Source organism: Schistocerca gregaria, unplaced genomic scaffold (genome assembly GCF_023897955.1).
Source record: "Schistocerca gregaria isolate iqSchGreg1 unplaced genomic scaffold, iqSchGreg1.2 ptg000077l, whole genome shotgun sequence".
Taxonomy (NCBI): Eukaryota; Metazoa; Arthropoda; class Insecta; order Orthoptera; family Acrididae; genus Schistocerca; species Schistocerca gregaria.
Genome location: NW_026061710.1, coordinates 10,440,415 through 10,456,822, shown reverse-complemented (window position 1 = coordinate 10,456,822; position 16,408 = coordinate 10,440,415). Strand labels below are relative to the sequence as shown.

The window sequence follows — 16,408 nt, the reverse complement described above, 5'->3', positions numbered from 1 at the left end:
AAGCTTGATATAAATCAAGAAAAACAATTCTATTTCTATCAACAAGAGTTTTCATTAGATTTATTATTCCAATAATTGTTATAATCCTGGCAACAACACTATCAAAAAAATTAATTAATGATCGAGAAAAAAGATCACCATTTGAATGTGGGTTTGATCCAAAAAGATCAGCACGAATACCATTCTCAATACGATTCTTCCTAATCGCAGTAATCTTTTTAATTTTTGATGTAGAAATTGCACTAATTCTACCAATTGTAATTATTTTTAAAACTTCAGACATGAGCAGAATAAAGGGTTGTAGTTAAATATAACATTTGGGTTGCATTCAAAAAGTATTGATATTATCAATCAACCTTAAATAGAATAAGAAGCGAAATATTGCAGTCAGTTTCGACCTGGAAGATTGGTATGTACTACCCTTATTCTTATTAATTGAAGCCAAAAAGAGGCGTATTACTGTTAATAATATAATTGAACTATAATAGTTCCAATTAAGGAAATGTAAAGCCAATATGAAAGCTGCTAACTTTTTATATTAGCGGTTAAACTCCGTTAACATTTCTAAAATTTATATAGTTTAAATAAAACATTACATTTTCACTGTAAAAATAATATATCTATATTTATAAATACTTAAAAGTAAAAATACTTCCTTAACATCTTCAGTGTCACGCTCTAATTATAAGCTATTTAAGTAAACGAAAAACAATATTACCAAAATAAATATTCAAAAAATAAAAGTTAAAAGATAAATCTTGAAATTAGAATCATATCAACCTTGAATATAACCAATTAAATAAATAAATAATCTATATAAACCTTGACCACCAAGTAATTCACCTCAACCATAATCAAATGACTTAGATGAATAATAACCTATTTTTAAAGGAATATATCTAATAAACTTAGTTGAAAGAAAAGGTATAAATCATATAGAATCAGCAAATCTAACAAAAGAAAGTATACTTAAAGAAAATAAATTATGAGAAAAATCAAAATTAGAAATAAGATAACCTAAATAAGCACCTAAAATAACAACTGTAATAGTTAAAAACTTTAAATAATAAGGTAAAGCAATCACATGAGGAATAGGAAAAATTAATCAAGATAAAAGACTACCACCAAAAACAGCAACAAACAATAGACCAATTATTCCAAATGAAATATAATAACCCTTATCATCAAAAGAAAATCTAGAATAAAAATTATTATCACCAGATATTGAATAATAAAACAAACGAAAAGAATAAGAAGCAGTTAAACCAGTAGAAAAAAAATAAAGAAAAAAAATTAAACAATTAATTCATCTTAAACAAACCATCTCAAGAATTAAATCCTTTGAATAAAATCCCGCTAAAAAAGGTATTCCACACAAAGATAAACTAGAAACATTAAAACAAACTGAAGTTAAAGGTATGAAATTAACAATTGATCCTATAAAACGAATATCCTGAGAATCCTTCAAATTATGAATTATTGAACCTGCACATATAAATAATAATGCCTTAAATAAAGCATGAGCCAATAAATGAAAAAATGCAAGCTTTGGATAACCTATAGCCAAAATTCTTATTATTAAACCAAGTTGTCTTAAAGTATAAAGAGCAATAATCTTCTTTAAATCAAACTCAAAATTAGCGCCCAATCCAGCCATAAATATAGTTATACAACCAATTAAAAGTAAAAATCAACCACAATTATAAGTATCCAATATTGGTCTAAAACGAATTAATAAATAAACACCAGCAGTAACAAGAGTAGAAGAATGAACTAAAGCAGAAACAGGAGTAGGAGCTGCTATAGCAGCAGGAAGTCATGAAGAGAAAGGAATCTGAGCTCTCTTAGTTATAGCTGCTAAAACAATTAATATAGTAATGAGCTTTATTTCAAAAGAATTAGAAATAAAATCATAATAATAAATATAATTTCAACCACCAAAATTTAACATTCATGCAATAGAAATTAAAATAGCAACATCACCAATACGATTAGAAAGTGCAGTTAATATACCAGCACTATAAGATTTTACATTTTGATAATAAATAACTAAACAATAAGAAACTAAACCTAAACAATCTCAACCTAATAAAATTCTAATTAAATTAGGACAAATAATTAAAAAACCTATAGAAAGAATAAATATTAAAACAATAATAATAAAACGATTTATATTCTTTTCACCAGATATATAATCCTCTCTATAATAAATAACCAAAGAAGAAATATATATAACAAAAGATATAAAAATAAGAGATATTCAATCCAAAATTAAAGTTATAACAACTATAGAACCATTTAAATTGAAAAGCTCTCACTCAACAAAAACTCTATAATCAATTATTAAATAATAAATACCTAAAATAATAATTATCGTTCTCGAAATAAACAAAGAAAAAAAACTCAAAGAACAAAAAAAAAATAAATTCACAGCCTAAGATGAAACACTTCATATCACTGATTCCACAAAACAATATTTTTAATTAAAATACTTAAGCAAACTAAACAAAGAAATATTCACCCTTTAAACAGAGAATATTTAAAGGCAATCAATGTAAAAGTAAAAGATGATATTCACGAAAATAACCAAGAGAACAAGTATAAACACCAGAATAATAATTCCCATGCTGAGAATAAGAATATATATACAAAGTATAAACAGCTCTAAAAAAAGATAAAAAAATCAAAGCAAAGAATCTAAAAGAAGATCAAGATATAATTCTATTTAATAATCTAATTTCACCTACCAAATTTAAAGAAGGAGGAGCAGCCATATTTGATGATCCTAAAAGAAATCATCATAAAGCTATTCTTGGCATCAAATTAATTATACCCTTGTTAATTAATAATCCTTGTCTACCTAAACGTTCATAAATAATATTAGATAAACAAAATAAACCAGAAGAACATAAACCATGACCAACCATTAGAGAAAGAGAACCTACACAACCCCATCAATTCATAGTCATCAATCCACCAATAACCATTCTTATATGAGCAACAGAAGAATATGCAATTAAAGACTTTAAATCAACCTGACGAAAACAAATAAATCTTACAATAACACCCCCAGATAAACCTAAAGACAATCAAAAAACTTTAAACCCAAATAAGAAATAACCTTTATAACACGAAAAATACCATAACCACCTAACTTTAATAAAACACCAGCAAGAATTATTCTACCTGAAATAGGGGCCTCTACATGAGCCTTAGGAAGTCATAAATGAACCAAAAACATAGGTATCTTAACTAAAAAAGCCAAAATTATAAATACATAAAACATAAAATAATAAGAACCAAAATCAACCAATAAAGGAAAATATAAAGTATTAGAAAAATCATAAACCTTAAATAAAACTAATAATAAAGGTAATCTAGCAACCAAAGTATAAAAAATTAAATAAACACCAGCCTGCAAACGCTCAGGTTGATAACCCCAACCCAAAATTAAAAGTAAAGTAGGAACTAATCTAGCCTCAAAAAAAATATAAAAAGAAAGAAGACTTAATCTAGCAAATGAACAATAAAGCATAATTATTAAAATCAAAACCATAAAAACAAAAAAATTAGAATGATATGAACTTAAATAAACTGAACCTCTAGCAGTGATTATTAAAGAACAAATCCAAAAACTAAGTAAAATTAAACTAAAAGAAAAATAATCAATACCAAAATAATATCTAATTATATTCAAATCAGCATATGAATAAACACAAATTATAAAAACAAAACCCGACAGAAACATTAAAGAATGAACCAACCATCAACAATTATTTAATAAACAAAGAGGGATCAAAAAAATAGTTATAAATAAATACTTTAACATAAAGATAAACCAAAAGAATTAAAAAAATCATTACCATGAGAACGAATTATTGAAACTAAAATAGAAAGACCTAAAGCACCCTCACTAACAGAAAAAACTAAAAAAATAACAGGAAAAAAATAATCATAATCAAACTCAATAAGAAAAACAATAACTAACATAAATAAAGAAAGAACAATATATTCTAATCTCAAAAGAACCATTAATAAATGTTCACGTTTAGAAGAAAAAACATAAACACCAGCAAAATAAATCAATAAAGAAGTAAAAATAGAGAATATAAACATTAGTTTTAATAGTTTAAAAAAAACGCCGGTCTTGTAAACCGGAAATAAGTCCAGCCCCCACTTTTAAAACTTCAGAGGTGGAAAAGCTTCCAAAGCTCCCCAAAACCGGTATTTTAAATAAACTAACCCCTGAAATGATCAAAATAATAATTATATCATTATCAAATGTAATAAATATTAATTTTATTAAATTAAGACACCCAATATCAATAATGCTTTTTATTATCCTTCAAACCTTCCTAGTTGGATTAATAACAGGAACAATAATAGAAAGATATTGATTATCATATATTTTATTTTTAAAATTTCTTGGTGGTATACTAGTATTATTTATTTACATTACACGAATTGCATCAAACGAAATATTTCAGCCTAAATGAATCACTATAATTATTACATTAATAATGTGAGTATTTATCATATTAATATTAATTATTCTAGATATATCTATATTTATAGACTTTTTCAAAAACACCGAAACTATAAATATTGATAATTCAATCAATTATCAAGAAATAACAATATCTTTAGAAAAATTATATAATAGACCAACATTCATTATTACAATAATAATAATAATTTATTTATTTTTAGCACTACTAGCAGTTGTTAAAATCACCAATATTAATCAGGGACCTATTCGTAAAATAAGATAATTACTAATGAATAAACCCTTACGATTAAGACATCCTTTAATTAAAATTATTAATAACTCTTTAATTGACTTACCTGCCCCAACAAATATTTCATTTTGATGAAATTTTGGATCCCTATTAGGGTTATGTTTGGTAATTCAAATCGTAACTGGACTATTTTTAGCTATACATTATACATCAAATATTGAAATAGCATTCAGTAGTGTAGTACACATCTGCCGAGACGTAAATAATGGTTGAATTATCCGAACCTTACACGCAAATGGAGCATCTATATTTTTTATTTGTATTTACTTACATGTAGGACGGGGAATTTACTATGGATCTTATATATATATATACATACCTGAATAATTGGTACAGTGATTTTATTTTTAGTTATAGCAACTGCATTTATAGGATATGTCTTACCCTGAGGCCAAATATCTTTTTGAGGTACAACAGTAATTACTAATTTATTATCAGCAATCCCATACTTAGGAACAGATTTAGTCCAATGAGTATGAGGAGGATTCGCTGTTGATAATGCAACATTAAATCGATTATTCACATTCCATTTTGTATTACCATTTATTATTGCTGCTATAGCAGCAATTCATTTATTTTTTCTTCACCAAACAGGATCTAATAATCCTCTTGGACTAAATGGAGATATTGAAAAAATTCCATTCCATCCATACTTTACCTTTAAGGATTCTATTACATTTGTAATAATAATATCATTATTAATTATACTATGTTTAATTAATCCTTACCTATTAGGAGATCCAGATAACTTTGTACCTGCCAACCCATTAGTAACACCAGTTCACATTCAACCAGAATGATATTTCCTATTTGCATATGCAATTCTACGATCTATCCCTAATAAGTTAGGAGGTGTTATTGCATTATTTTTATCAATTAGAATCTTATTAATTTTACCATTTTATAATAAAACACCATTCCGAGGCATTCAATTTTACCCTATTAATCAAATTTTATTCTGAATTATAGTAGTTGTTGTATGCTTACTAACGTGAATTGGTAAACGACCTGTTGAAGAACCTTATATTATAACAGGTCAAATCTTAACAATTATTTACTTCACATATTTCTTAATTAATGTCCATGTCGCAAACGCATGAGATAAATTAATGAAGGAATAAAGTTAATTAGCTTAGGAAAAGCATATGTTTTGAAAACATAAAATTAGAAGTTTAACTCTTCTATTAACTTTTCTCAAAAAATTTCACTAAACAAATGAGATAAATAAAATCTTTAAACCAACAAAGAAAATAAAAAAATTCAAAGATAAAGGTAAAAAACTTTTTCAAGCTAAGTACATTAATTTATCATAACGGAACCGTGGTAATGTTCCACGAACCCAAATAAAACCAAAAGATATAATAGCAAGCTTAATAAAAAATATAAAAGAATAAAAATCACCGCCCAAAAAAATTAAAGCCAATAACATTCTTATGAAGACAATTCTAGTATATTCAGCTAAAAAAATTAAAGTAAAACCACCCGCACCATACTCAATATTAAATCCTGAAACTAACTCAGATTGCCCTTCAGCAAAATCAAAAGGAGTACGATTAGTTTCAGCTAAGCAAGAAGCAAAACAAGCTAAAGCTAAAGGAAAAGAAATAATAATAAATCAACAATAAAGCTGATAGTTTATAAAGTCAAACAAATTAAAACTACCAATTAAAATAATTAAAGACAATAAAATTAAAGCTAAACTAACTTCATAAGAAATTGTTTGAGCAACAGAACGAAGAGAACCTAATAATGAATAATTTGAATTAGAAGATCAACCAGCAATTATAACAGTATAAACACCTAATCTAGTACAACATAAAAAAAATAAAAATCCATAAGAAAAAGAACACATATAAGTTAAATAAGGAAAAATTACTCAAACGGCTAAAGAAATCATTAAATTAAAAACAGGGGAAAATAATAAAGTAGGTAATTAGATATAATAGGAATTGGCTGCTCCTTACAAATTAACTTAATAGCATCTCTAAATGGCTGAGGAATTCCAACAAAACCTACCTTATTTGGACCCTTTCGAATCTGAATATAACCTAAAACCTTACGCTCTAATAAAGTTAAAAAGGCAACACTAATTAAAACACAAATAACCAATAAAAGAAAATTCAAAATAAATATAAATAAATCATAAAGTATCAATACTATTTGTAGAAAATATCTACATAAATGAATTCTAAATTCAACACATTAATCTGTCAAAATAGTAAATAAATTAATATTAATCAATATAACAAAAAATATTTTAACCATATGGTCCTTTCGTACTAATATGGATTAACAATCTTAGGATAGAAACCGACCTGGCTCACGCCGGTCTGAACTCAGATCATGTAAGAATTTAAAGGTCGAACAGACCTAATCATTGGGCTCCTGCACCCAAAATTTTTCTTAATCCAACATCGAGGTCGCAATCTGCTTTGTCGATATGAGCTCTCAAAAACAATTACGCTGTTATCCCTAAGGTAACTTAATCTTATGATCATAAATTATGGATCAAAATAACAAACATAAATAAATGATATAATAATGAAGAGTTTATCTATTCTTCATGTCACCCCAACAAAACATCATCATTAAATATAGAAAGACAAACAAAAAACTATATAAAAGTAAAATGTCAAGCTCTATAGGGTCTTCTCGTCCTAAAGAAGAATTTAAGCCTTTTGACTCAAAAGTTAAATTCAAAAATTTATTAAGAGACAGTTGATTTCTCGTCAAGCCATTCATTCCAGCCACTAATTAAGAGACTAATGATTATGCTACCTTTGCAGGGTCAAAATACCGCGGCTCTTTAAAAATACGCTCAGTGAGCAGGCCAGACCTCAAAATATAAACAAGAGGACATGTTTTTGATAAACAGGCGGAAATCAATTTTGCCTAGTTCCTTATAATAAGTTCACAAGGTAAAAATTTCATACAAATAAATATACTAATTCTATCATTATTACAAAAATTTTAAAATTAAATTAATAATCTTAATAAAAAACCTAAAATATTTATAAAATCAAAATAAAAAATAATGAACTAAAACGTAATCTTAAAGATAGCTGGTTTAAAGCTTACTATTATATTTCTATAAAATAAATTATAGGTTATTAACTTCAAAGCTTATCCCTTAAAGAATAAATAAGTTAATATTTTTACTTAAAAAATTAAATAAAAACAAATAACTTTAAAAAATTAAATTTTTTCTTAAGAAACTAGATATCTTGGGAAACGATTAACATCTCATTTCTATAAATAATTTAATAATAATTATGATACATTAACTATAACTTATTTATAAATCAACCCAAATCGAGACAAGTAATATAAATACTAAAATTTTGATAAACCCTGATACAAAAGGTACAATAAATAAAATCTACTTAAAAAAATGTAAAATAATATTTCATAAAACACTTACATTACCAATAAACTATAATTTAAAAAATCAATTCTATAAAATATACTAAGACAAAAATACAATAAAATTATTTATATTAAATAATTAAATAAACAAAAAATAAATATAATAACATAAATAATCAAGATATCCTGATTTGCACAGAAAAATTTTCAGTGTAAATGAAACACTTTACTAATAAGTTATATCTTGAAACTCTTCCTAGATACACTTTCCAGTACATCTACTATGTTACGACTTATCTCATCTAAATTGAAGCTACTTTAAAATAAAATAGAATAATCAATAATGAGAGCGACGGGCGATGTGTACACATCTCAGAGCCAATATCAGTTAAATTAAATAAATTAAATTACTATCAAATCCACCTTCATTAACAGTATTTCACTATCAAATCCGTTATAAACATAAATCTATTGTAACCCACCTCCTCTTAACTATAAGCTGCACCTTGACCTGAAATATTTTATAATTATAAATCTTGAGAATTATAACTCTAAAAAGATTCTCTGATAACGGAGATATACAAGCAAATAAATTAAGTAGAGTAAATCGTGTATTATCAATCATGGGGTAGGTTCCTCTGAATGGAATGAGATACCGCCAAATTCTTTGGGTTTAAAGACCTTAACTAATAGTACCCTGGTAAATATAATTAACATTTAAAATAATAGGGTATCTAATCCTAGTTTATTATTTAAATTTCACAGATTCATAAAAAGGGCCACAAATAAATTATAACATTTCACCTTACAAATTTATATTTCAACCCTAATAATATAAACAACTGTTTTAACCAATAATATTCACTTGTATCAATCGTATAACCGCGGCTCCTGGCACGAATTATGCCGATACTAAATCAATTGGTAAATCCAAAATCACTTGATAATTAAATCAAATTACTGCAAAAAGAACATTTAGTCTAACAAAACTTACATATAATACAAAGAAAAAGTGAATAAACAAGCAAGAATAAAACTTTTAAAAATAAAAAATAAGAAAATTTTAAATCTATTAATTCAGGAAAAAATAAAAGATTCAAATATTTAAAGAAAAAAAAAAGAAAAAAACCACAAACATTAACAAAAAAAAGAAACGCCCCTATGTATGACCACAACAACTTCTCTATTATATATAATTAAAGATTAATATGGAACATGTATAGCAATAAATGTATTATATTCTTTCTTATTTAATCTTTCTTTTCACTAACAAATAAAGATAGATTAAATAATATAATAAATATATTTTATACAATTATGTAATTTAATATAATATGTTATTAATATGAATTCTTTTTTATATTAAGTTAACTTTCATATATATTAGTTAAATAATCTAATTATAGATAATTTACATAATTATATTATTATAATTAATATAATTATTTATATTAATTATAATATTTTATATTTAAATTAATAATTTTATTTATTATATCCAATTATAATAATATTAAATATTAAATTACATATTATTATATATATTATATTATAATAACCTATTTTAAGCTAAAAACATAAGTAGCTATAATCCTAGGTAAATAATTGCATTAAAATAATCAATTGATAATGGTAAGATGAACTTATAATACTTTAATTTCAATTAAATGTAATATATTAATAGAAATTATTTATTATATATATATATATAAAAAAAATGAGCAGGATAAATTAATCCTAATTAAACAAAATAATACATAAAAGAATTTCAAAAAAAAACTTTCGATTTATATATTAAATAAATGAAGTGCCTGATTAAAGGGTTACCTTGATAGGGTAAATAAAGTAAATAAAATTATCTTCAATAAAATTACATAAGATAGAATAAAACTACCTCCTTTAGTATCAAAAACTAACGTGCATCATACACCTTAATGTAAAAAGGTAAGCTAAACAAGCTAATGGGTTCATACCCCATTTATAGAGGTATCAATCCTCCCCTTTTTAATGACCAACAACTCTACAAAACTTCTCTTCCTATCAACATTAATGATAGGAACGATCCTGTCCATTTCATCAAATTCCTGATTTGGGGTTTGAATAGGACTTGAGATCAACTTACTTTCATTTATTCCGCTCCTAACAAGAAATAAAAATATAATAATAAATGAATCATCAATTAAATATTTTATTGTCCAAGCAATAGCATCGACAATATTATTATTTTCAATTTTGCTGATTCAAATAAAATATCCCATGGGATGGGAAACAGAATTTATCCCATCAATAATAATTAGATCTAGACTATTATTAAAGATTGGAGCTGCACCTTTCCATTTCTGATTTCCAGAAGTTATAGGAGCATCAAGATGAAATAATTGTTTAACATTAATAACATGACAAAAAATCGCCCCAATAATGGTCTTATCTTATTGTATTCAATTAAGAACTTTTATTTGAACAATTATTATCTTAAGAATTATTATTGGGGCAATAGGAGGTTTAAATCAAACATCCTTACGACAACTTTTAGCATATTCATCAATCAGACATCTAGGTTGAATAATTAGATCATTAACAGTCAGAGAAAACATCTGAGAACTATACTTCATTATTTACTCACTATTAAGATTAATTATTGTTTTATTATTTAAGCAAATAAATTTATTTTTCATAAATCAAATTTATTCAGCCAGAAATATAAAAACCGAAATTAAATTCATAATATTCTAATCTTTATTATCTTTAGGTGGACTACCACCATTCCTTGGATTCTTACCAAAATGAATTGTAATACAATCATTAATAGAAAACAATATAACAACTATTATAACTATTATAGTTGTATTAACTACAATTACACTCTACTACTATATACGTATTAGATTCTCAGCTCTAATTATATCATACACAGAAAATTCGTGATCTATAAAGATAAAGTCCCAAAAATCAAGAATCATTCTTCCTATAACAGTAATAATTTCAACAATAGGATTGATTTCAACATCAACCTTAATTTCATTATACTAAGGACTTAAGTTAATCAAACTAATAACCTTCAAAGTTATAATTAAAAGAATAATCTTTTAGGCCTTAGTAAAATTGTACACCTCTAGAATTGCAGTCTAGAATCATAATTGAATATAAGACCTAAATATGATAAGAGAGAAAACATCTCATAAGTAGATTTACAGTCTACCACCTAAAATTCAGCCATCTTACCGCAAAAATGATTATTCTCAACAAACCATAAGGACATTGGTACTTTATACTTCATATTTGGAGCATGAGCAGGAATAGTAGGAACATCAATAAGAATACTTATTCGTGCTGAACTTGGCCAACCCGGATCTCTAATTGGGGATGACCAGATTTATAATGTTATTATTACAGCTCACGCATTCGTAATAATTTTCTTTATAGTAATACCTATTATAATTGGTGGATTTGGTAATTGACTTGTTCCACTAATAATTGGTGCACCAGATATAGCATTTCCACGAATAAATAATATAAGTTTTTGATTACTACCACCTTCACTAACCCTTCTTCTTACATCTTCTATAGTAGATAATGGTGCTGGTACAGGATGAACAGTTTACCCTCCTCTAGCAGGAGCTATTGCACACGGGGGTGCATCTGTAGATCTAGCTATTTTTTCACTGCACTTAGCAGGTGTATCATCTATTCTTGGTGCAGTGAATTTCATTACAACAGCAATTAATATACGATCAGAAAGTATAACTTTAGATCAAACACCTTTATTTGTATGATCTGTAGCTATTACAGCATTACTTCTCCTTCTTTCACTTCCAGTTTTAGCAGGAGCTATTACTATATTATTAACAGATCGAAATTTAAATACATCATTCTTTGACCCTGCAGGAGGGGGTGACCCAATTCTATATCAACATCTATTTTGATTCTTTGGACACCCAGAAGTTCATATTTTAATTCTACCGGGGTTCGGAATTATTTCACATATTGTATGTCAAGAAAGAGGAAAAATTGAATCATTTGGAACATTAGGTATAATTTATGCTATACTATCAATTGGACTAATAGGATTTATTGTATGAGCACATCATATATTTACAGTAGGAATGGATGTTGACACACGAGCATATTTTACATCAGCAACAATAATTATTGCTGTACCTACAGGAATTAAGGTATTTAGATGATTAGCTACATTATATGGAACTAAATTCAAGTTCAATCCACCATTATTATGAGCTCTAGGATTTATTTTCCTATTTACAATTGGTGGATTAACAGGATTAGTATTAGCAAATTCATCACTTGATATTGTATTACATGATACATATTATGTAGTAGCCCACTTTCATTATGTATTATCTATAGGAGCAGTATTTGCAATTATAGGAGGTGTCATTCAATGATATCCACTATTTACAGGATTAACTATAAATAATACATGATTAAAAATCCAATTTACAATTATATTCATTGGAGTAAATTTAACATTCTTTCCTCAACACTTCCTAGGATTAGCAGGAATACCTCGACGATACTCTGACTACCCAGACGCATATACATCATGAAACGTAGTATCAAGAATTGGGTCTACAATTTCTATTGTAGGAATCATTATATTCATTGTAATTATATGAGAAAGAATGATTACAAACCGAGCAACTATATTTAGAGCTAACATAAGAAGATCAACAGAATGACTGCAAAATAACCCTCCTGCAGAACATAGTTACTCATAATTACCATTAATCTCTAGATTCTAATATGGCAGATTAGTGCAGTAGATTTAAGCTCTACAAATAAAGGTTTGACCTTTTATTAGAATATATTTATTAATGGCAACATGATCAAATTTATCTCTTCAAGATGGAGCTTCACCATTAATGGAGCAATTATCATTCTTTCATGATCATACTATGGTCGTATTATTATTAATTACAGTAATTGTAGGTTATGCCCTAAGTTATATATTATTTATTGCCTATACTAACCGTAATATACTTCATGGACATTTAATTGAAACAATCTGAACAGCTTTACCAGCAATTACATTAATTTTTATTGCCCTTCCATCATTACGACTATTATATTTACTTGATGATTCAGTAGATGCAATAATTACAATTAAAACCATTGGACGACAATGATATTGAAGATATGAATATTCAGACTTCATAGACGTAGAATTTGACACTTATATAACACCAGAACAAGACCTAGAAAATGATGGATTCCGACTACTAGATGTAGATAACCGAACAATCCTACCAATAAATACAGAAGTACGAGTATTAACAAGAGCATCAGATGTTCTACACTCATGAGCAGTTCCTGCATTAGGGGTTAAAATTGATGCAACGCCAGGTCGGTTAAATCAAGGAACATTCACAATAAATCGACCTGGATTATTCTTTGGACAATGCTCAGAAATCTGTGGAGCAAACCACAGATTTATACCAATTGTAATTGAAAGAACTTCAGTAAATTTATTTATTAAGTGATTATCTAAGATAATTTAAGGAGTTAGCTAAAATAAATAACATTAGAGTGTCAATCTAAAGTAACTAAAAAAAATTAGTACACCTTGAAATTCATCAGATGACTGAAAGTAAGTAATGGTCTCTTAAACCAAATAATAGTAAATTAACGACTACTTCTGATGGGGAAATTATATCCAAATCCCTCAAATATCCCCTCTTATATGATTCTCACTATTCATTATATTTTCAGCTACATTAATCTTGTTTAATCAAATAAACTTCTTCTCATTTAAACCTAACCTTATTAAAAGAGCAGAAAAAGGAACAATTGAAATAAAAAACTTAAATTGAAAATGATAACAAATCTATTCTCAACATTTGACCCATCAACTAACATCTTTAATTTATCATTAAATTGAACTAGAACATTTCTAGGACTATTATTAATCCCATCACTATTTTGACTTACACCATCACGAATTAACATTATCTGAAATAAACTAAATTTAACCTTACATAATGAATTTAAAACACTTCTTGGACCAAAATCATTTAATGGAACAACATTCATTTTCATCTCAATTTTTATTATAATATTATTTAACAATTTCATAGGATTATTCCCTTATATTTTTACTAGAACAAGACATTTAGCATTAACATTTGCAATTGCCCTACCTATATGGCTAAGATTTATATTATTTGGATGAATTAACCATACTAATCATATATTTACACACCTTGTACCACAAGGTACACCGCCTGCATTAATATCATTTATAGTACTAATTGAAACAATTAGTAATGTTATTCGACCAGGTACATTAGCAGTACGGTTGGCAGCAAATATAATTGCAGGACACTTATTATTAACCTTATTAGGAAACACAGGACCATCTATAGCAATAAACTTAATCTCATTACTAATTATTGGACAAATACTTCTATTAATTCTAGAATCAGCAGTAGCAATAATTCAAGCCTATGTTTTCTCAATTCTAAGAACTCTATTTTCTAGAGAAGTATATTAAACCTATGTTAACAACTCACTCAAACCACCCATTCCACTTAGTAGACTATAGACCTTGACCATTAACAGGAGCAATTGGAGCAATAGTCCTAGTATCAGGACTAGCAAAATGATTCCACCTATTTAATATTAACTTATTCATAATTGGATTTGGAATTACCCTACTAACTATAATTCAATGATGACGAGATGTAGTACGAGAAGGAACATATCAAGGATTACATACAGGATTTGTATCAATTGGATTACGATGAGGAATAATTTTATTTATTGCATCAGAGGTATTATTTTTCGTTTCTTTTTTTTGAGCATTCTTTAGAAGAAGATTAGCAGCAACAATTGAACTAGGAATACTATGACCTCCAATAGGAATTCAACCCTTTAACCCTATACAAATTCCATTACTTAATACAGCTATTCTTTTAGCATCAGGAGTAACAGTAACATGAGCACATCATAGTTTAATGGAATCTAATCATACTCAAGCACTACAAGTATTATTCTTCACAGTGTTATTAGGACTATACTTTACAATACTTCAAGCATATGAATATTGAGAAGCACCTTTTACCATTGCAGATGCAGTTTATGGATCAACATTCTTTGTTGCAACAGGATTCCATGGTTTACACGTAATTATTGGAACAATCTTTTTATCAACATGTCTACTTCGACACTCAATAAATCAATTTTCACCAAGACATCACTTTGGATTTGAAGCAGCAGCATGATACTGACACTTCATAGACGTAGTATGATTATTCTTATATATCTCTATTTATTGATGAGGTAGATAATTGTTTCTCTAGTATAAATAGTACATTTGACTTCCAATCAGAAAGCTTGATATAAATCAAGAAAAACAATTCTAATTCTATCAACAAGAGTTTTCATTAGATTTATTATTCCAATAATTGTTATAATCCTGGCAACAACACTATCAAAAAAATTAATTAATGATCGAGAAAAAAGATCACCATTTGAATGTGGGTTTGATCCAAAAAGATCAGCACGAATACCATTCTCAATACGATTCTTCCTAATCGCAGTAATCTTTTTAATTTTTGATGTAGAAATTGCACTAATTCTACCAATTGTAATTATTTTTAAAACTTCAGACATTATAATCTGAACAGTATCAACAATATTTTTTATTCTAGTTCTATTAGGAGGACTATACCATGAATGAAACCAAGGAGCATTACAATGAGCAGAATAAAGGGTTGTAGTTAAATATAACATTTGGGTTGCATTCAAAAAGTATTGATATTATCAATCAACCTTAAATAGAATAAGAAGCGAAATATTGCAGTCAGTTTCGACCTGGAAGATTGGTATGTACTACCCTTATTCTTATTAATTGAAGCCAAAAAGAGGCGTATTACTGTTAATAATATAATTGAACTATAATAGTTCCAATTAAGGAAATGTAAAGCCAATATGAAAGCTGCTAACTTTTTATATTAGCGGTTAAACTCCGTTAACATTTCTAAAATTTATATAGTTTAAATAAAACATTACATTTTCACTGTAAAAATAATATATCTATATTTATAAATACTTAAAAGTAAAAATACTTCCTTAACATCTTCAGTGTCACGCTCTAATTATAAGCTATTTAAGTAAACGAAAAACAATATTACCAAAATAAATATTCAAAAAATAAAAGTTAAAAGATAAATCTTGAAATTAGAATCATATCAACCTTGAATATAACCAATTAAATAAATAAATAA

At 26.7% G+C, this 16,408-nt stretch overlaps 1 long non-coding RNA gene across 2 annotated transcripts in view; it reads right to left on the bottom strand.

The window, feature by feature from the left end:
* Window positions 1-7,386: 7,386 nt before the first annotated feature.
* The window catches only part of LOC126301648 (uncharacterized), a 57,957-nt gene continuing 48,935 nt past the window's right edge, over window positions 7,387-16,408 (bottom strand). For both annotated transcript variants that reach the window (XR_007553081.1, XR_007553080.1), the window contains exon 2: window positions 7,387-7,577. This is a non-coding gene — a long non-coding RNA (uncharacterized LOC126301648). The remainder of the gene's footprint in view (window positions 7,578-16,408) is intronic.